Raw genomic sequence first — 22,230 nt, 5'->3', positions numbered from 1 at the left:
GTTGTATTCTGTAATTTGTATGTGTGTATGTGCATGTGTGTGTGTTTCTGAGTTATTTTTACTTTTAATGGCATATCTAAATGCCTGAATCTTAAGTCTACACAAATAGATACTTAATTGTACTTGTATTTAGTAATTCGAGTTGAGAAAAATTGCTATCGCACTTTCTAGATTAATTCTTCTACATTTTTTGGCTTTAATTTATTAAATCAGTATATATATAATATATATATTAGCATATTAGCATGTGTTGGGTTCAGGGTTATGTGTTAGGGTCTGTGGATGATCTAGCCTCAGAATGCTGACAACTTAGATGTGGGCTAAGATAATTTCAAAAAAATAACACAATACAGCTTTGATTTTATTTGTATTAATTAAATGCTCCAGAAGTATAGTTTGGAAGATGAAGAGAAAAGTGAATCATAAATGAGGGGGCTTTTGAGCTAGATCTTGAGAGATGAAAGATTTTCAAATGTTGGGTGCTTGAGGAAGAATCATTAGATTTTCCATTTAGGTCAGTAGTAGATGTCAAAAACAAAAAACAAAAACGCTGTAGCTTTCAAGTGGTGGATACATGAGCTAGTTTAAGAAATGAATGGGTATCAATGACATAAGCAGATACATCTGTTAAAATATCAACTGCAAGAAAATTTTGATACCATCATCTTCACATCCTCTTGCATTGCCTGACCCTTCTATGTGATCCGTTAGTAATATTTCTCTCACTGAATATAATAAACTGCTTACTTGCCCTCCTTCCCTGTGTTTTTTATAGAAAACTGTGTTTCTTCTCCCTGTTTCTACAGCATCAAATATTAACAACTGACCAAATGACATGCTCAGTAAATGTTTCCAGAATAAATATTTAAGTGAATGAATGAAGTCATGCTATAAGTGAAGAAGAAAAGATGCCCAGTATTTCTAAGAGGAAAAATGGCAGGATCAAGATGAGTGTTGTTTTGCTTTTTTTTTTTTTTTTTTTTTTTTGGCTTATTTTTATGCAGAGGGAATTAAATGCTTATGTGCAAAAGAGAAATAAGCACTGTGGAGGAAGAGCTTAAGGGTGCTGCAGGAAAGGTGCGTTATAGAGTGAAGAAGTTCTCATTGAAGTTATAAAAGCACGTCTATTTTGTTTTTCAAATTAGCACAGTTGAAAAAATTACTGTATTACAGGGAGTCCTTTACTAATAGGTAGATATTAACAACTGTCCTTTGCTGCTGATTTTTGTTTGTATATATGTTTCTCATTCAAAATTGTAATTTTTAATATTAAAGACCAAATGATACATTTTTTCTATAAATATCCAAACAAACATAAAAATCAAATATAATTTAACCATGCCTCTTTCTCAAATCTTTCTGATGGGCTAGCTGCAATTGTAGACATTAAGTCTTGCTCTAGTATAATAATTGCTATGGTATATTTCTGCTTGTGGCTGAAAAATCCTTTCAGATAAGTTTTACATACTTCTCTCTTGCTTTAAACAATGTGACGAGAGAAACAAAAATCACATCATGGGGCTCCACCTTCATGACCTCATCTAAATCTAATAATAATTAGATTTAGGTCCTACTTCCTTATACCATCGCATCAGGGGTTATGGCTTCAACACCAGAATTTAAGGGGGACACAGACATTCAGTTCATAACATGATAAAAGTTAAGAAATAGGGATGATCGGGAAAAAAAGTATATATTTTCCTTATCAAAGCCTCAAGAGAGAACAGCTGTAAAGGTGTATATGCAATACTCAAAGAACTGCAGGTTGAGAATTTACAGAAACTAGAAAATTTAAGACTTAGAACCATAGATTCAGAAAGAAAAATATAAACCAAGCAGGATAAACAGTGTACATAAAAAGAAATCTTCACTTAGATAAATTTTAGTCAACTTCAGAACATCATAGGCAACAACAACAACAACAACAACAATAATAATAATAATAATAATAGAAGAATGAGAAGAGGAAGAAAATAGAAGAAAATGTTATTTATTTATACGGTGCTTAATATGTGATAGAACCCTACTAAGCACATTATATATATTATACCTCACAACCATCCTATAGGATGGGCACCATTATTATCTTCAATACACTTAAACAACATCACAGAGCTAGTAAGTGGCAGATTTGGAATTTCTTCAAAGAGCTAAGAGAAATTAATATAATGTTACTATCTAGAACTATCAAAAATCTCTCTTAAAACATAGGCAAATAAAAATAGCTTCAGCTAAACAAAGTTCTCCCCTATAGGAAGTGCTAAGAATACATATTTCAGAAAAAAACAATTTAGAAGGAAGATCTGAAATGAAGAAATGGTGAACAAAGAATTTGGTAAACATGTCGGTATATCCAAATATTTGTGTACATAGTGCTAGAAAAAAAAAAAACCACAAAAACGATATTGACAACAATGTTCTTGTGTTATTCAGAAGGGAAGGTACATTAATACATTATAGACTGTATTATGTCTAGATAGTAAAAGGATAAGGGTAACCATTTATAAGAACAGGAATAAAGTACATATCTTCCAGATATAAGAAAAAAGAAATAGGTAAGAATGGCTAACGATTATAAACTTTTATCAAAATTATAAACATATCCAAAATAAAGCAAGAAAGGAGTGAGGAAAGCACTAGAATAAGTGGTATAAATAGAAAACAAACAAAAAAAGACAGTAGAAATTCAAATATATTACCAATAAATACAAATAGACTAAACTGGAAGTTAAAAGACAAAATGTTTCAGTTTGGATAAAAAGGAAACATTTCAGCAGTATGTTGTTTTCATGAGGCACACTAAATGCCTAAGCACATACAAAAATTGAAAGTAAAAAAAAAAATGAAAAAAGATATCTAGGTAAAGGAAATAAAAATAAAGATGAAGTAGACATATTAATACTAGACAAAAAAGACCTTAAGGCAAAAATGTGTTATTAGAGATAAAGAGAGTTCCTATATAATGAAAAAATGTATTATTAGAAAGGCTTAAAAACTAAATTATGTAAAAGTACAAAATGTATCTTAACTGATAAAAAATAACAGTGTTAGAACCATAAGAACAAAAAATGATCAATCTATTGTCAATTCGAAAGATTTACACACCTCTCATTTATTTCCCTAATTCGAATTCAAAATATAAATAAAAATATGGAATATTTAAGAAATTAAAATTACAAATTTTATTGGCTATATATAAAATCCTTCACCAAATAACTAGTGACTACACATTATTCTTAAGCATAAATGGAACATTTATAAAAACAGACAATAAGCTATAATGCAAGTTTTAACAAATTTAACATAATTGTTATAGAGATATTGTCTTATCAAAATTCAATTGGTATAAATGAATAACCAAATTATATATTTAAAAAAAACTATATGTGTTAATTTTAAAACAGTTTTAAATAACCTACATATCAAATAAAAAATAAGAGTGGATGTTTGTAAATAAGTACAACTGAAATGAAAACATAACATATCAAAACTATGAAGTAAATTCAAAAGGGGTGAGGGCAGAGGTAGATAAGATTAAAGGGGATCAAATATGTGGTGACAGAAGGAAATTTAACTTTGGGTGGTAAACATTCAACTCAATATACATATGTTGTATTATTGAATTGTACACTTGAAACATATAATTTTATTAACCAATGTCATCCCAATAAATTTAATTTAAAAAATCAAAATAGTATTTTATTTGAAGGCAACTGAAATTTTTTACTTCATTATGATGAAAAACGGCAGCCTCAAAATTGTTCTACTAAGCATGAACCTCTAAGTTTAGAAAATATATACTATAAAATAACATGATGGAATATCAATAAAGACCAAAGTAGTTCCTTGAGGAAACTGACAAAATAAATAAATCTAAGACTGGAAAAAAAGGGGGAAGGGAGGTCTTTCAAGATAAAAATCTATTAAGCCAGATACTAAAAATATTTTACAAAAGTATAGTGTCTTTTTTTTCAATTTTTTTTTTTGTTTGTTTGGAAATTATTTATTTTTCATAAGAAATGTTATTTATAGTAACAATTTTTTTGCAGCTTATGAGTAATCCACAAATAAATCATGTCAAATTTGTGTGGGTCAAGCCAATTCACACTTCGCAAAAAGTAAGCAATAATATCAATTATATTTAGAAATATTTTGTATTTTCTGAAATTCATTGTCTTTATTTGGAAATATGGATGATAAGTTCTGCTCAATATAACTTGAAGTGTTGTTTTGAAGATCAAATAAGATGATTCTTACAAAGCACATTTTAATTCTAGGCACTACCCAAACTTAGGATTTTTTAAAAATTATCTTGTGACCTCTAGTTCAGTTTTTATATAGAATTGATTATCCACATATTTAAATAGTGGAATAGAAACATTACTACCATTAAATTGCAGTCTCATCTACCTGTGTCTATCTACTCAATAGGACTATTTAAATTTATAAAAGGACTATCAGTTACAATGTTCTCAGTTACCATAGACTACGAATACATTATTTTATGAAGGAGAATAGCATGTAACCAAAACCTAATTAAATATTTCACTCACTGTCTTTGCATAGGCAAAAAATATAATTTTAGTTTCACTGAGTTCATAAATGATTGCATATAAAAAGCTCACATTTAGAATTTAGATTACCTTAAAAATATTAACACATATTTGAGATACATTTAGTGTGCCAGTTTGAGAGAGTCCCCCAAACTTTAATTAAAAGTTGAAAGAGAAGGGTTGAAAATGCTTTTATACAAGTTACTCTAAACCTTTAGCCTTTGATATAGAGCTGCTGGCCACATAATATACATAATTTAGGATTACATATATAAACAAGTTCTGTATAGCAAGATATCTTGTCACAAAAAAAGAAAACATAGAATTCTAAAACTACTAATATGTTACTAGTTCTTTTTACTCTGTTGAATCCTTCGTGTTTATGTAGTTGTTTACATTGTAGATACAGAAGGACAGAAATTGGTAGGTTAGTTTATGAAACTTTACGTGAAGATCATGTCATCCTGGAAATAAGATAGGGACAGCACGAGATTGCCTTCAAACTTTTAAGTAGCAATTTAAATATTTGGGATTATTTTATTATTTAGTTTTCTTATTACATTAACATGTTTCTGCGTATTCTCTAGTTGTCAGCCATATACATGTAAGCAAGTGACACATCAAAATTAAACATTCTTGAAAATCATAATCTTAGCTAATCATATTTTAATATATAAATTATGGTTACTCAAATGCTATTCTCGTCTTTTTTAAATTGAGCTTCTATGCATACTTTAGGTTTTTGTCTGGAAAAAAATTTCAGGGTATTAAATGTAAATGTTTTCAGCTATCTCAAGCCCCCTAGATTTGGTACTTTCTTATCATTTTCTTTCTTTTGACCCAATGTTCTAGGCAGAGCAGAGCACAAAGCACAGGGCACAGGCCCTGGGAAGGGCATGACTTGCTCAAGAAGCTGAAAGGTCAGCGTGGTAATGGGGCAGGAGGCGGAATGGGTGGTGGTGTTAGGGGAATGGACGTGTCAGAATGGAGATCTGAGAAATAGGAAGGGCCAGATCATTCAGGGACTTAATTGGCAATGGCGAGGTTTTGGGATTTAGCCTAAGTGCTAAGAGATTTCAAGACATAGAAGATTCATTCATCTATTTCACAGTTGGTACAGATACTATACTAGACAACTCAATCCAGCATCGCTTTGTGTTTTTCAAACATACCAAGCACTCTCCCTTCAGAACATCTGCACACACTTCCTTTGGCACTAGGATGCTATCCCCTCTGGTTACTCCTGTGGCTTGTTCTGTGCCTTCAATTAAAGTCTTTTTCTTCAACTTTACTATCATGGGGGTATCTCTGACAATCCCACTTAAAATATTATATCACCCCCACTTTTTGCCTGTCCTCATTTCCCTTCTCTGTATTATTTTACTCTATATCATTTATCACCATATAGTAAACTATATCACTTATTTTATTTATTGTCTCTCTCTGCCAATAGACGGTAACATATATGAAGGCAAGACTTGAACTCACTGTTACATCCTAGCATTGTACTTAGCACATAAAGACTCTCGATAAATAGCTGTTGAATCTATAAATTAACGAATGAAACACAATTATGAAAATGACACAGTCCCTAAAGTCCTATTTCTAATGGATAATTCTTCAGGGTTTATAAATACAAAGAAAAATGTAGGCAAATGAATCCTGTGCCCCATTTTACCACTCCATACCTTATTTAGATATTTACTTTCTTAAAGAAGCTTTACTTTATGACATAATAAATTATTTCCTTCTAAATTTTGTCTGTCTTTTTATACATATAAAATTTCACATCATATTGAATGATATTATCATATAGCCTCAGGAAAACAGCATATCCTCTATCTACCTCATATCTTTTTTGGAAAAATGTAGTCCATAAATAAATTCAGTGAATAAATAATTACCTTATATAAAGTAAGTAGCAGAAATAATACATCTCCAATTCCTAGCAAAAAGTCAACCTCATTGAGTCTTTAGAGCCTCACAACAGGACATTTAATAGAGTCAAGTCAGTATAACAAATTCTAAGCATTAGGTCAGAATTATTCCAGTAGCCACCTAACTGCTTCTGTCCTTGTCCCTCTACAATTGTTTTTCATTATAGAAGCCGAAAAGATCCTGTTCATTCTGCTCCTCTGCTCAAAACCTTCCAATGGTTTTTCATGTCCCAGAGTAAAGACTAAGATCCTAACGATGAAATAAGGCCCTCCATGAGCCACCCACCACCCACCTTGTTACCACTCTGATCTTTTCTCCTACTACTCTTCCTCCCTCTCTATACTCTAGCTACAAAACGCCTTTGTGTTTGCTGTTCTTTCTTCCAGGAATATTCTCTTCCAGAAAATCCACGACTGATTCGGTGCCTTTCTTCAGGACTTTACAGAAAGACACATCAAGGAGGCCTATCTAAAATGCACTCTCACCGGCGACTACTTTTTTTTTTTCCAGCAGCACTTACTGCTATTAACTTAATATGTGTTTTATTTATATCTCTTGTTTATTATCTGTTCTCCTCAACCTCTCACAGTTTTGTGGGCCTTGCTTTACCTAGTTCTTTACTATTTGGTGTATCCACAGATAACAAACACCTTTAATTTAGATTCCGTACCCTATCTGAATCTAGTTCTTACAAAAACATTCTACTAAGAGCCTCAATTCCATCATCTTGCAGAGTTTTAAATTATCATCTCTCTGGGCCTAAAATGTGAAGACCCAACTATTGTCCCTCTTTTCATGAAGTACCAGGAGATGCCTTATTTTCATTTAGACCAGGACCCAGGCCTCTTTCTCATAGCACCAGAGGCACGACCTTTCCAAATCCCTTGTCTTGCCCTGTGTTCACATGGTCCATAGGACAGGGGAGCTACTCTTGACTGAGAATGGTTCTTTTTTTCGCTCTGTACAGCAGGCCTTATCTATATTCCCACTTGCCTTGCGCACCACCAGGTCTGCTTACATATCGAAGAAATGTTTACGACCCAACCTCTTCTCTAGCGCTTGGGTTTCTACCAACCAGTTCTATGCTATAATTAGATTAGTGCATGTACCAGGGATATGAAGGAGGTGAAGGATCTAAATTACACATATTCCTCAAATTCATTACATTTTTCCTTTGGATTAAATTATGAGAATTAGAAGTTTGTATATTCAGAGATCACTTTTTCCACTTCCTATTCACCACCAGAGAGTTGCTTTTACTAAGTTACCTGTGGTACAACACTGTAATAGGGAAAGTTATAAGGCACAACGCTATTAAAATTTGTATTATTGAAAGATCGCTGTTGAGACTATTGCTCAATAGATTACATATTCTGCAAGAGTATACTTTTAAAATGCACCCAGTGACGAAATGCCTTTCTATCCTTAATAGCAAAAGTCATTGTGTTGCTACTGAAAGCTTGAGATTATTTCTTTTAAGTACAATGAAAATCACATAGCTGACTGGGTAAACTTCTTTCCTCTGATTGCTGGAATATCTAGTCCCAAAGCTGAATCCCTCCTCCAGAAAAACAAAACAAAAGAAAAACATTATGTTATAGCTTTTATTAATTAATAATTAGCCAATAGCCAACCTCTAGTAGAAAGGATTTAAAGTAAATTACATGCATTTTATGTATTACCTCGACTTCTAGCTTCGTTTTATTTTAAAATTTAATTTAAAACTCACTAAATGTGCTATGTGCTTGAGACATAAAGATAATCGAAATAACTCTGCCCTCAAGGAAAGCATAGTCTAATAGGTTATGCAAACATATGACCAATTAATTATACTGTTTTCATAAGTGTTTTAATACATGAGGTGCAGGATAGAATGATAGGATAGAGAAGGGTATAGTTAATTTTCTAGGTTTGGAAGGCAGTCATGAAGGTTTTAAAAAAGTGAATACATCTGAAAAAAATCTACGTGTGTAAGCAGCTGTTAACATGAACATAGGGAAGGAAAATGATGTGTTCGGACTGTGGAAATTGTGGTGTATTCAGAGATTTTTTAAGCATATCATATTTAAAAAGAAAAGAATAATGAAAAACTAGTGGGAATAGATAAACAGTCAAATAATAAAAGGCCCTTTCTATAGTCCTAAAGAGTTTTAATCTGTAGGCTCTGAGGAGAGACTAAAGAGCTTTGAGAGGAGGTTGAAAAGTAACCAGATACTAATTTTAAGTTGATAACTCTGGGAACATGATAAAGACCAGATTGTTGAAGAAAGAGCAGATAATATGTTAAGAGAATTGATAGTGATTTCTATTATAGGCTTGTGTTTAATTATTGAACTTAATAATTTTGAGAGCTATGCCTTGTATAATCAGAGTCATTCCCAGATTTTGGTGAATGATTCTCAAGGCTAAATCTCAGTCCAACACTTGTCTTTTTCACTTAGCTAAAAGATTTTCCAAGTCTAAATAGTAATAACTGGGGACATGCCGTTTTCCCAGAAGAAAGCCCACCTCCCCCAATGTGATACTGCTGCTTCTCTACCTTCTTTTGATCCCTGATCTAACTTACTGAAAATCTTGAATTGTAGATTTTTTCTATGTACTCTATTCTGACTTTCAGGAGTACATGGTAACCAAAATATGTAAGTGTGATGCCAAGTTCAAGTCTTAGGAGAATTGATATGACTAAATATTCAAGGTCAATACAGGTAGGATACACATTTCATCATCCACAGTCAATGATTAAATACAGAATGGAATTACTATTTTAGCAGCCTCTTCTTGGACACTAAAAGTTGTTGCGCAAAGCTTCAGTAAGACAAGAAGTACAGTAAACGTAGGACAATATTTTCCAAATAATTATCCTCTATACTCAGTCTGAAAAATGCAATTAGAAAAAAAAATATTTTCTTTGCATGTTTGGGGAGGAATATTCAATCTTGGACTCAGATTTTTTTCATGATCCATATCTGCTAAAGCCACTCTGTCTGAAAGCCTTACGATGGACATAAGCAGGATATATCTATGGTACCAGAAGCAACATGCCTCTATTTCTGGTATAAATTAAGACCTTTTTAAATAATTGGCAGTATTATAATGACAATTAAGATACAGTCAAAACTAGCTTAGTAAAGCAAATTCTTGTATCACAGAATTCTAAAATCTCAAGGCTAGGAAAGCCCTAAAATCCATCTGATCTAATCATGCATCCCTCATTTAATTATTTCTACTGATATTCTAACATTTCATCGCCCATTTCTCTAATTAAAACTTTTGGTAACATGAAACCCAGTTCATTTAGTTTTGAGTAGCTCTGTTAGAAAGTCTTCCTTTTACTTAAGCTTATTTTCTTCTATATAAAACTTGCCCTCATTAAAGTTAGTTATAATCCTTGGCATCATTCAGATTTCAAAATATCGCTCTTTCACTCAGTAGCCTTCAGAGTAGAGGAGGAAAGCTGTGTGTCCTAGAAATGACAATCTATTCATCTCCTTTATCACTCAAATATTTTTCTCCATGCTACTTCTACTTTAGAGGTACACAAAGATTTAAGAATCTGTACATCCACTCTACCTCTACTTATAATTTGTCTGTTTCTGTTGAACAAGGAATACATTTCCACTATTATATTCTAATCTTATATTCTATCTCTTTACATCTTGGTAATAAACATAAGATCATATGTATTTCCATATATTAAAATATGAGTTACTTTTTAAAATTTCCATTCTCTGAGGCATTACTGTCTCTTATTCTTTCACTAATTACTTTTCATGTTTTTGATTGTTATTTTTCTTTCCACAACAGACTTATCTTTTCTAGTGACCAGCCTCACAGTCAGTTGAAGTTTGCTTGATAAGCTCAGTTTGTTTCGGGACAAACAAAGCTGTTTCTAATAGTCTGAGCTACACTGTATTTCTTTCTACCTGGGAACTCAATTGAGCATTTCAGTTTATGCAGCCCTATTTTAGAAATTTAAACTCTATTAATTAAAATAATGTTTAAAGTCAGCTGTTTATCTCTCATGTCCCTCTAACCCTGCAAGTGTAGATAAAAGAAGGAAGTAATGATAATAACGCATATGTCCCAAAGTCTTCTAATTTCCTGTCAAAGATTTTATAGTCACTAAAATGTTTTGCTGGTCTTTCTGAGAGTGTCATTGGTTTCACCATAAAACCAGTGGAGTGGATAGGGGATTCCCCATTATATTTCTAATAAACTCTAGAGAAATAGCACAGATTCCATCTAAATTTTCTAAGTCTTTATAGATCAGATATCCTTTACCAGACTGTATAGACATCAGGGTAGGTATTAATTAATTTTCTAATGTGAATTCTACATCTCAAGCTTTACAAGTATTAGTAAATTGGATCCTTTATATGAACCAAATTTAGTACTCATTAGTTCTTAATTGTTCTGGAAATACAGTAAATTAGAGTATTAGCAGAAGTTAGAACTCATGTTCTAGTTATGTCTTTTCTATTTAAAAGCTTTGTGGATTGTGAAATTGTCTTTCTGGAGATTAATATTGTCATTTGTAAAAGGAAGAAATGATATCTTTCTACTTTGACTCCTTAGTATGGATCAAACTAAGGATTTTTGCCAAAATATAACCCACAAAGCAGCCATGGGCACTAAGAAGTGAAATTTGTATATATCTCTATAAAAACCTCTAAAGGGTTATCACTTGCATGGAACATGCTGCTTTAAAGAAATAAATAGCAAAAAAAAAAAAAAAAAAAATTCAGGGGAAAGAAATGTATTGTTTTTCTAGAAGGGTAATTGCTCTTGTTGCCATCTTCCAGGAAGTCAACATTTCTTCCCAGAAAAGATGAGATTTTGTGAGCAGGATAAAATGTGAACCCCCACCATGCAATCACTCCATGTAAGTACTAAATTTCTTGCTATAGAACAGTCAGCTACAACAGAAGCTAGAATTAGAAATTAGATGTACATCATTGGAAGATATGCATTAGCACACTGTGAAATGAGTTCAGTGACTGGGAGTGACCCTCTAGAGCTATGAGCAAGTTCTAGCCTGACAATAACAACAGACAGCATGACGTTTGAAGGAAGAAATCTCTAGAAAAAAAAAATAGTATAATACTGAAAGTTTAAGGAAATGCATGCGAGAATGTAGAAACAAAAAGAAAAGGGAATCATATTTTTAAAGATATTACAAAAAACCAAGTCATATATATATAAAATAATTGGATGTAAAGAAAGTAATGAGGTTTCAGTTTTACTATAGACTGTTTACTAATAACTAATTATTTTTTATAGCTCATACGCATTTACTCACTTTTCAAATCCTGAACAATACTTCCTTGGTGCAAAGAAATAATTGAACGTCACTGAGAAATACAATAAGATTACTGAAAGGAAAATATCACTTACTAATATGATCTTTCAGGTATAACATGACAGTTTTTCTACTTAATTTTCACATTTCTGTATTCACAGTTTTTCCCATATACAGCCTGTGGATATTTAACAATACTACTAAAGTCATTAGCTTAGAAATTTTCTAAAAAGTGTCCCTCTCACTAAACTTGCCTATACTTAGAAGGCTTGAAACTGCTTAAGTGGTTGGAAAGATGCCCATTTATGGCTGATATTCGTCTGCTGAACTTTAACTCAAATCATACAACTTTCAGGAAGACAATTACAAAGCAAATTAATGATCTCAATGTATTTATATTACAATTATTCTATCTGCAGATACTACCTGTCACACTATAAAATTACTCCTTGACAATTTCTCTTTTCAAATAGAGTGCAGGAGATTTTTAATATTTTTATATTCAGAGGATATGAAATCCTTTACAACCATGCAGTATTATATTTGGGAACAAAGTGTAAATAATTCACAGATTAGAAGCTTCCCATGAAAACGTTTCTATGTCATTATTTTTCTCAAACTTTCAGATTTGGTAGAGTACTATACATAAGTAGATGTTAAATGTTAAAAAAATAAGACATGTTTCAGGAGACATTTTGTTCTCAGAACTATTCTTTTCTCTAACCTGAAAGATACTCAGTTGGGAAAAATATCTATTTTGCTGCTCTAAGAAGTATCATAACCATAAGCACAAGCTTTCCTTGATAGTTTAATATAATAACTATGTCTGAATAACACTTCCGAGGTTTTCTTGGAGTGATAAAATACAGAGAACAAATACTTTACATGGGAGTTTAGGTATCATTTAGGTGAAATATCCTATACTAAGGTGATTTAAGTTGTTGCTTTATACATAAAGTTACAGTGTTTTGTTTGTTTTTTACAGGTAATTTTGACTTATATTTTGGATGCAAATGGTTTTTTATCTTTGCGCAGTGAAATGTATTGACATTGTGATTAAAATGCAAAATTGTTCAAGAATTGGAGACATTGCTTGTGAAATTTATAATGCAAAGACATTTAAGGTATGGTCTTTAAACCCCTTACAATCCTTTATAAATATTTTATTGTGCTCTAAAATTAGTGAAGAATAAAAAGAACAAATGTTAAAGCAAAAATACACTATATCATTATAGGTTATTCATACAAATAATATTTCAATATTATGAAGTGGATTTTATTTTGTTCTGTATATTAGCATTTTCTCATTATAGGAGTAAGGGAAGAAATGTTTTCCTCCAAATTTGCATTTGTAATATAGTCTAGTGAGTGTCGCTCTAGAATAGTTAGGAATGATTTGGCCTTACCCTCAGTAACTCTGTCTCTCTTGCCTGATTCTCGATCACGACCTTACTCTAAATATAATTCATTTTATTTTAGATTTTATGGTTTATAGATGATTTGAATACATGTTAAAAAGTTTGCCTGAAAGGAACTATTTCTCTAATATAGAATTTAGATCACATCTTCACTTTAAATAATTTAGCAAATATAGCAATAACAATTCTATATATATGTATGCATATATTTATTATTTAATTTATATTTACATGTGAATATATGTTAAATAATAACAGTCAAATGATTATAAAATATATAGTATGCATATTATTTACATGCACAATATAATATGCATTACATATTTATTTGTCTAAAGAACTAACAGCTAAGATTGAGACAATTCTCTTGTACTGCCAGTCATCAAAGAATAGCCTTAATTGAGTATCATTTTAGAACTAGTGTTTAATCTAATTTTTTATTGTGATAATCACTTATATAACACCTCTCAAAAGCATACAGAAATGGTCAAGCTGAGGAAAGTTCTAATTAAATATTTGAAAGCTCTGGCATGTAAATGAGGGACAAGTGAATAATATACTAACAAATATAATTCCTAAAACAAAAGAATAAAATATTTCCAGTAAGACCTCACAATTAAATAAATATCTAATGACAATGGTAAAATGTAACTGCACTGAAGACATCTAAATACATGGAAAAAATTAATTTTAAAAGAGCATTCTCAATAGGGGCTTTGACAGAAAATAAAAGCATTATTAAACAAATTCCATGGAAAAATAAAGAAATCACAGATTATCCTGAGTTTCTGTAGTGGAAGAGGCTGTGGTCAGATACACAAAGTGGTGGGACATGAAGAAGCAAATGAACATTTCTCAAGGAAGTTGGCATTTCATAGAGCTTAAAATGACTAGGAAATCTTCATGTTTTATTCATGTTTCAGAGAGAAACACCTGAGTATAATGCAGAGAGAACTTTGTTTCCAGCTTTGGATCAATTAACCAGAAAACTTTATATAAGACATAATAATGATTGCTTGAAAAGTTAAAAATTAAAAAGTAATGGTTGATTAAAAGGTTAAAGATTTTAAGTCCAGGCCTCACGCTAACTCTGACAGGCACAGTTGTGTGCTGTCTACTAAAAGGAAAAAAATATTTAAATGAGAGCTTGACAGGCTACTCAAGTGCTTCTCAATATGGTGTCCCTTGGGGTTAGAGACTGGCCAGGGAAGAAGTTATGGTGGACCAAGGGTAGAACAGGCAGAAAAGACTAATTCCTTCTAAACACACTCACAAGACATAAATACACATAAAATATAATGGCAATTTTTAATAAAAAAATGTAGCTGGTAGGCTATAGTGGAATACTCAAACCTTTATATTTTTTTGCCCAGCCTTGAGAGTCTGAAATGGAAGCTAATTTGTGGTTAAAATACTGTTTGGTGACCATGAAATTAGACAATAAGGGTTGGGTTGTTTTAAAATCTATGCTAATGTGGAAACAATCATCCTTAGTATGCCCTCTCCTCTAGAAGCAGCTTGATAAACTGACAAATTCTGACGTTTTGTTCTACTATTTCCATGAAGAAGACTTTTTTTTTTTTACCTTTCTGGTAACATACTTTCTCCAGACAAGTTGCAATGAACTTGTTACAGTTGTTTTATACTTTTTACATTAATTTTTTTTCCAAAATCCAATAGCAGTATAATAGGAGATAATTCTAACTAATTGATTTTTTTTTTTAAGTTAAGTTTTGGTCAAAGTGATTTACAAAATAATTTGTTTTAGCAGAATTGGTAGTTGTTGTTCTTTAGAGGGTAGTCCTATTTATATACCAGGAAATTTCACAGAAATTCTCAAATATGGGATGTACCATGGTAAATTTTTTAAGCCTTGAATAATATATCTGAATATCAAAATTTCCCAAAAGTAAAAGGAATTATTCATATGTGCCTTTAAATGAAGAGTGTATTTCATGCTGGGTCCTTCAAGGTACAGAGTTTCTCAAATGTACTAATTCAATTCCATAAATATTAAAAAATACCTTTACTGTGCTAGCCATCAAAATTTTAATATAAATATGATACCAACTTTCCTTCTGAGAAGAAACTATGTACTAAGTAAAGGAAGCCTGTCACTTGAGAATGTTGGCTCTCCTCTGGGAATTTCAGATTCTTAGTCCATAGGAATAATAATAGATGTAATCTGATATCTCTAAGATCAGAAAAAAAGATCAGAAAATTATGGAGGGCCTTGAATGTTGCTCTAAGGAACATCATTGTTTCCTCCATGAATAACATGGTGACAGAGTGATTGCACTGGAATGCAACATGATAAAAAGGGTGTTTTTAGGATAACAAATCAGTCAGGGCTGAACAATATGGATTTGAGAGAGGGAGGCAGAAATATAAATCATTTTGTGCCATAATCCATCAATGAAGTCATGAAGTCTTAAAATAACAAGGTGACCATTAGTATGATGACAAATATTTTTCAATGCCACAAGATGTTGGGAATACAGAAGTAAAATTATGGTTCCCAGTCCTGCTATCCCAGAGTTCCCAATCCAGTAGAGAAAACAGGCATTAAAAAAAAAAAATCTCTTCTGTGATGATTGCTGATAAGGAGATATTAGGCATAAAAGTACATCTGGGAAATTTTCCAGATCTGGGAGGATCAGGGAAAGATGTCCTTAAAAGTGACTTTGAAAACTCGGTGCTAAAGTTTGTACTCCCTCCTCCAATTCATATGTTGAAACCATAATCCCTAATGTGATCCTATTTGAGATGGGGCCTTTGGGAGATTACTAGATCTGGAGGGTAGAGCATTCTTGATTAGATTAGTGCCTTTATAAGAAGAGACACTAGAGACCTTCCTTCTCTGCTCTCTACTGTGTGAGAATCAAAATGAGAAGTCATCCGCTAACCAAGAAGAGGACACTCACCAGACTTCCTATCTACTGGCACCTTAATCTTGGACTCACCAGCCTCCAGAACTGTTTGTTGTTTGAGCCATTCAATCTATGGTACTTTGTTATGGCTGAACCAAACTAAGACACTTAGCCTTGAAGACTGATCAAGGTTTTAACTATGCAAAAGATAAGGGCAGGGAAGAGAGTTTGAAGAACATTACTAGCAGAAAGAATAGAATATGTAAAAGCCCTGAGGTGCTAGATAAACAGCACATAGTCAGTTCTATGGACTTTTTTATGATGTTCAAGAGCCTTTGTTAAGTAAAATAATTGGAACTATAGATGAGCTGAGCAAACTTGGGCAGAATTTTCTTGCTAAGCATGCTTTCTCTTTTGTAAAAATTAGAAAATGTATTATGAAGTTGTTGGAATCAAAATAACTTGTATAAATGGGTTTGTACTATTTCTTTGAAGTTTGTTAACAGGTTCAGAGACACATGGCATGACATCAGAGCATGAACTTCAATACTGAAATTATGGAGATGCAGAAAAACATATGATTCAGAAATGAGTTCTAAGGCATGTGGCATTATAAGTAAAAAGCCAATAGCCATAACAAAGATCAGGTTAGTATGAAAACGTGCTATTTAGCTTGGAAAGGGGAAGGGTGGAGGGGAAAAGTAAACATTTTAATCAAATAGAATACATTGTTATTGATTTCTCTTTGCCAGACATACCTTGTAGAATACTTATAATGCTTTTGACATTGAGGTATTTGGCAAAAGCTATTGGATTAGTGAAAGTAAAAGCTCAGCTCCTGGTGTAATCTCTGATATTTCATTTATATGTGATTTATTCCGTTCTCCACAAGAAGGCTCTTTTATTGATAAAATAAATGAAATTGAGAATCCCAAAGGGAATTTAATGTCCACTCACACAAAATAGGTTTACAAAATGTAAGTAGCAGCCAAAAAAAAAAGGTTCAACAACCTGACGCTTGTAGATTTCTTTTTTCCTTTTCTTTTTTTTTTCTTGTTTGCTGCAAAGTCATTTCTAGTCAGATTTTCTGTCCTTTTATGTGTTAGTCAATTAGCTATTGTTAATTTCAAATTACCAAAAATTATGCTCCTACATTTCACATGTGGGTTTTATTATTCAAAAAATTTAATGCAATTTACTGCCATTAAGGCTGTACTTGCTTATCATTGGAAACATTCATAAAAAGTCAAATCTACAAAGCTTTTAAAAGTAAACTCTTCATTGGGGTAGTTGGTATTTTATTTGCTTCATCGAGTTAGGACAATTGTCGAAAATATGTTGACAAGCCTTAAAGCTGTCTAGTTTAATATGCTCGGTAAGGTTTTTGGATCAGGCTGAGATATCACAGCTTCCCAAATGTTTCAAATAATGTCCTGGTTAAATATTTAATGTAACTACAGTAGGTCTTATTTACTTTTATGTCAATCAAAGACACCGAATACACAGGAAAAAAAATGAATTTACAAACATAATAAAATAAAATTAGAATAATTCCTAATGAATACACATCAGGCCATTTTTCCTTAGTGTTGAAAATAAAGGATAGGGAAGATATGTAAGTTACAGGTCTTGGCTTTTGCATATTTGGTTTCAGTCTGAAGTCAGTATTTAGCATTCAGTTTTCAAGAATGTTGACAGCACTCAAAGGACTTCCCTCCTCAGAGTCCAGTCCTTTTGTTTTAAATCTAAGACCCAGCATAGTCAAATAAAAAGTTTCAGTGTTAAATCAATGTAAAAGCAAGAACTAGGGTCAACTCTTTAATTCGCTGGAACCACTTTTTTGAAAACTCTCACTATGTTTATCAAAGAATTCTAGTGTCAAATGCAATAGACATACTCATTCCATATTTTGCTTCACGCCTTGGCAGTGTTAACCTTGTCACTTAGTCCCCTTTTTATGCATCTCTTCTCTTCTGGCTTCCTAATATCCATTCTGACCTGTGGCATTTCTTTCATGGATTATAAACTTCATTTATTTTACTCACTTCACACATTCTGTTTCAATGAGTTCATCTATTCTTATTCAAACATCTCCTAAATATCGGGTTCTGGTATAATTTATCACTGAAATTGGAACAATTTTGAGAGTAAGTGGGGTGCTACTAACCGTTTTATAAGAGTAACATGAATAAACAGACTTTTCTGGGCAAACCTAGATGCATGGTCATCCATTGACATGAAATGATAGAATGCAAAAATGGTTTCAATTCTCCACCTCTTCCTGTATCCAAGCCCTTGATCCTGTCCCTTCGTAGTCCCAATCCTCTCTTACTCAGGGCTTTGGCTAATAAAATGAGAAGATCATTATATTGTTCCAGTTCAAGCCAAGTCCTAAAAAGAACGTGTACCCCTCTGTTGGTTCTCTTGCACAGTTGGCTTTGCTTGTCCTTGCACCTGAGCCTGTCTGCGAGAACATACAGCCTGCGAGAGGGATGTGAGAAGCACACAGAGGATGAGACATGTGGGTGTGGGAGACTTTGAAGGCCCCCCAGCTGACACCACCAGAAGCTGAGCTATCCCGCTGACTTGGCCTGAAAACAGAGATATATGAAGGAGCCCAGCTGGGATCAGAAGGTCTTCCCAGATAAACCCAATTTTTACAGCTGACCCACAAAATTACGTATTGAATAAATAATCCTTATATTAAGCTAAATTATTTGAGGTGGTATATTATGCAACATTATTGTGGCAGTAGGTAACTCATACACTAGACTAGCTCTAACTTCTTTCCTAAGATTTAGATTCATATACTACATATCTTTACCTGAATCATGCAGAGACATTTCAAACTCAATGAACACAGAATGAAGTCATAAAAGTTTCTACAAATATATTCCTTAAAATTTAATGCTTAATTCAGAAATCTAGTTTTCCAAGTTAAAAATCTGGGACCATATCAAATTCTTACTCTTTCCTAATTCCAATAGGAGAGCTATTCCTAGTGAACCTATCTCTTAGATATCTTTATAAGTCATTGTTTTCTTCTATCCCCAATCACTGAGCCTTGACTGGACTTTCTCAAGCAGGGCTCTTGCAAGAGAATTAATCCCTAATGCCCTAATGTACCCATTGAATGTAATGTATTAATTTATCTCCTCTACATCCAGAATCGGAGAATTGTAAAGGTGTCACTCAAGTCATTTTCTCTAGGGTTTAATTCTCTTGAAGAATCTAGATTGAAGAAGGCTGGAAGACCTTGTTTATGTTTTGTTTTGTTTTTGTTTGTTTGTTTGTTTGTTTACCAGCACCATTGTCATAGTCTACTTGCTTGTTCTACCTTGACAAGCCTCACCTTCTTCTAACTGGTTTTCCATAAGTTATGAACTGCTTTAGCCTTTGTCAAGGTTTTTCATATATGAGTGAACTGTATTTAAGAAGGAAATTAGATCTCTGACAAGGATGTTAATAAAATTAAAACAATGGTATATTTAACATATCACTAATACTTTTATATTGCTTACCTGGCTATGAATCAATAACAATACTTAAGTATGACAATCTATTGCTATCATGTCACTGTCTTTATAATGGCTATTATCGCTCTATGATTGACTTTGTCGAGCATTTAATATACTCTTTGAATGAGAGATTAAAAAAAAAAAAGTGGAATAGCCATGCCATAGCTAGTTTGTCCAATGAATGTAAACATTTACATCAAAGCACATTGTGGATGCAGAACTTGGATCCAGAACTTTTCCAGACAACCCTTGACCTGAAGGTTTGATGTGTTTCAAGGTGTTATACCCTTTCCACAAGAATGCTGTCATATATACCATAATGCTTTTTTGAGATGAGAACTGTGAGCTCTACTGAAATTCATGCAGCAACAAAATTTTGTAAAAACTGCAGTAACTTGCCAAGGTTTCGTCTGTAATTTAATCAGGCCATCAATCAGCAAGGTTAGGTCAAACAAGCTAATATTTCTTTGGAGTTTAGATACAGTTGAACGATTTTTGGTTAAACTAGAGGCAAAATATGAGTTCCTCATGACATTTAACAGTTCTTGGAGTCATTATTTTGACAGCATTTATTTGACCTGAGAAACTTCTTGCCAACAGAAATAGTCTTAGGGCAAAATTTGCTTATATAAAAACTCAAGAATGAAAATGACCTTAAAGGTCAATTTTAATCATCTATTAAAAATAAATATGGGCTTCTGAGTAAGCTGATGACACAGACCTAGGCTTCTAATTTCTCCCACACAAAGTTTATAAAAATGACCAGGAAAAGATGACAACAGGAACAACATGCTCTAATCCTGAAAACTAGAAAGTTTGTCATCAAATGTCCAAGACTTCAAGGAATATCTGCTAAATATACTGCATGCCAAACTGGTTGGAATAATGCACATAGGTCTGATCTGTAATTTCCCCTTCCTAAAAGAACAGCAGCATTAGAAGTAGTCAGAAAAGGAGTCTGGAAACCTGACTAACACCCCGTTAGAGAGGAAACTGATGGGACTAGGTGTCATAATAGTCAGAAAGTCGCTGTAGCAAGGGGTGATTTTTCTGGAACAAGTGTCTAAAACATAAGCAGAATACCTAGAGGGATCTCCCTCTACATTCAAATGGGTCACAAAACTCAGAAGCAGGCCTGCCTTTTGGGTAAAGGGCAAAGAGAATCAAAGAGCTTGTGAAACCTTAAGGCTTCTTTCTGAAGGGTCATATGAAATAAGTGGAAAGTCAGTACACTTAAACTGGCTTCCAATTGTGCTATTTCTTCCTCATCTTGGTTTTTTCCCTTAAATCATAAGATCTTTGAAATGACACTAGAAGTCAGAAAAGCAGGACCATTTTAAAGTATCAGAGAAAATAGCTCTCTCTGAAGTCTATTCACTAACAAAGAAAGGAGAAAAGAATTAGAAAACTGCTGAATCGTATTTCCGAAAGGTCCATGATAACTCAGCATCAGACAACTTAGCACATATAAAGTTGTACTAAGTAGTAGTGAGGTAGGAAATATGAGATGAAGATAATGTAATGCAGTGAGGGAGGAGGGTTTGTAAAGATGAAATACAGGGTGATAAACCCCATTCAGAGAAGGCATTTGAAACTAAAATTTCTTTAATATGTTGGATATATATTTTGTTAAATTGAATGTATCTGTTATATGTGTTCGAATGTTTTTGGCTAATTCAAGAAGTATCACTTCTCATCCATCCAGAAGTTGTTTTATGAGAGTAAGGCCACGGGGAGCTTCTCGGTTTGGTCAGGTTGATCACAATTTCCTGAATGTGTATCAACAGCTAACTGAAGACTCAGGTAGCTCAGGATAGCTACACCACATGTCTCCCCTCCAAGCTGTCTCACTCTTGTACCCCAAGTTGAAAGAAAAATGTAGAGATGAACTATTATTATACTGTGTCAAGTCTGTAGAGTATAAATCTATAACCTAAATATAGTATGGAAGTGGAAATATTTGCCTGCCATGCAATACATCATTGGAATCAAATCTCGATATCTAGTAGAAAACAGCAGGATTGCATACAATGATAGTTTTAAGAAAGTGAAATGAGCTATTTTCACATGGGTCCAATCAGAGCACTTTGAGGGTGGGCCCCAACACTGGCAGTGGCAGATAGCAGACATGGGTGTGAATTGGGGACCTGCAGAAAGAAGAGGGCAGATGACACTGCTTCTTAGCTCTCCAGGAGAATTTGAAGAACAACCCCAAACTGGGTTACACGTGTGGTGGTTAATTGTTTACAGACAATTGAAAGAATCATAAGTATAGATCACTCGTAGAGCAATAAAAATCATAATTATCAAATTAAAATCTGCAAGGGAGCTACAAACATAAATAAGTTATTTTATAAATGTTAATAAGTAAAATAAAAAATTAACTTTTTAACTTTGCCCATGAGAGAAGGGCAAAGAGATAAATTAGATGAGGATGATACATGTAATATAATAGACTTGAGAAATCAAATATATGCATATGAGTAATTGAGAAAGAGAAAAAAATGAATCCAAAAAATTAATTATTAAAATAATATGAATAAAAATGTATTGAATTAGATACAAAGATTAGATTCAACATTTTTTATTCAAAAATGATAAAATTTGTATTTATCAAGAATCACTGAATTAAGA

At 32.7% G+C, this 22,230-nt stretch overlaps 1 protein-coding gene across 1 annotated transcript in view; it reads right to left on the bottom strand.

Annotated features, from left to right (window-relative positions):
• Positions 1-22,230, bottom strand: part of LOC120587738 (sperm-associated antigen 16 protein-like) — a 448,498-nt gene that overhangs the window by 332,061 nt on the left and 94,207 nt on the right. The gene's annotated exons all lie outside the window — the stretch shown is intronic.

Source organism: Pteropus medius, unplaced genomic scaffold (assembly GCF_902729225.1).
Source record: "Pteropus medius unplaced genomic scaffold, Ma_sr-lr_union100, whole genome shotgun sequence".
NCBI classification, from domain to species: Eukaryota; Metazoa; Chordata; class Mammalia; order Chiroptera; family Pteropodidae; genus Pteropus; species Pteropus medius.
The sequence above is the reverse complement of the archived record's forward strand: the minus strand, read 5'-3'. Positions and strand labels throughout refer to the sequence as shown.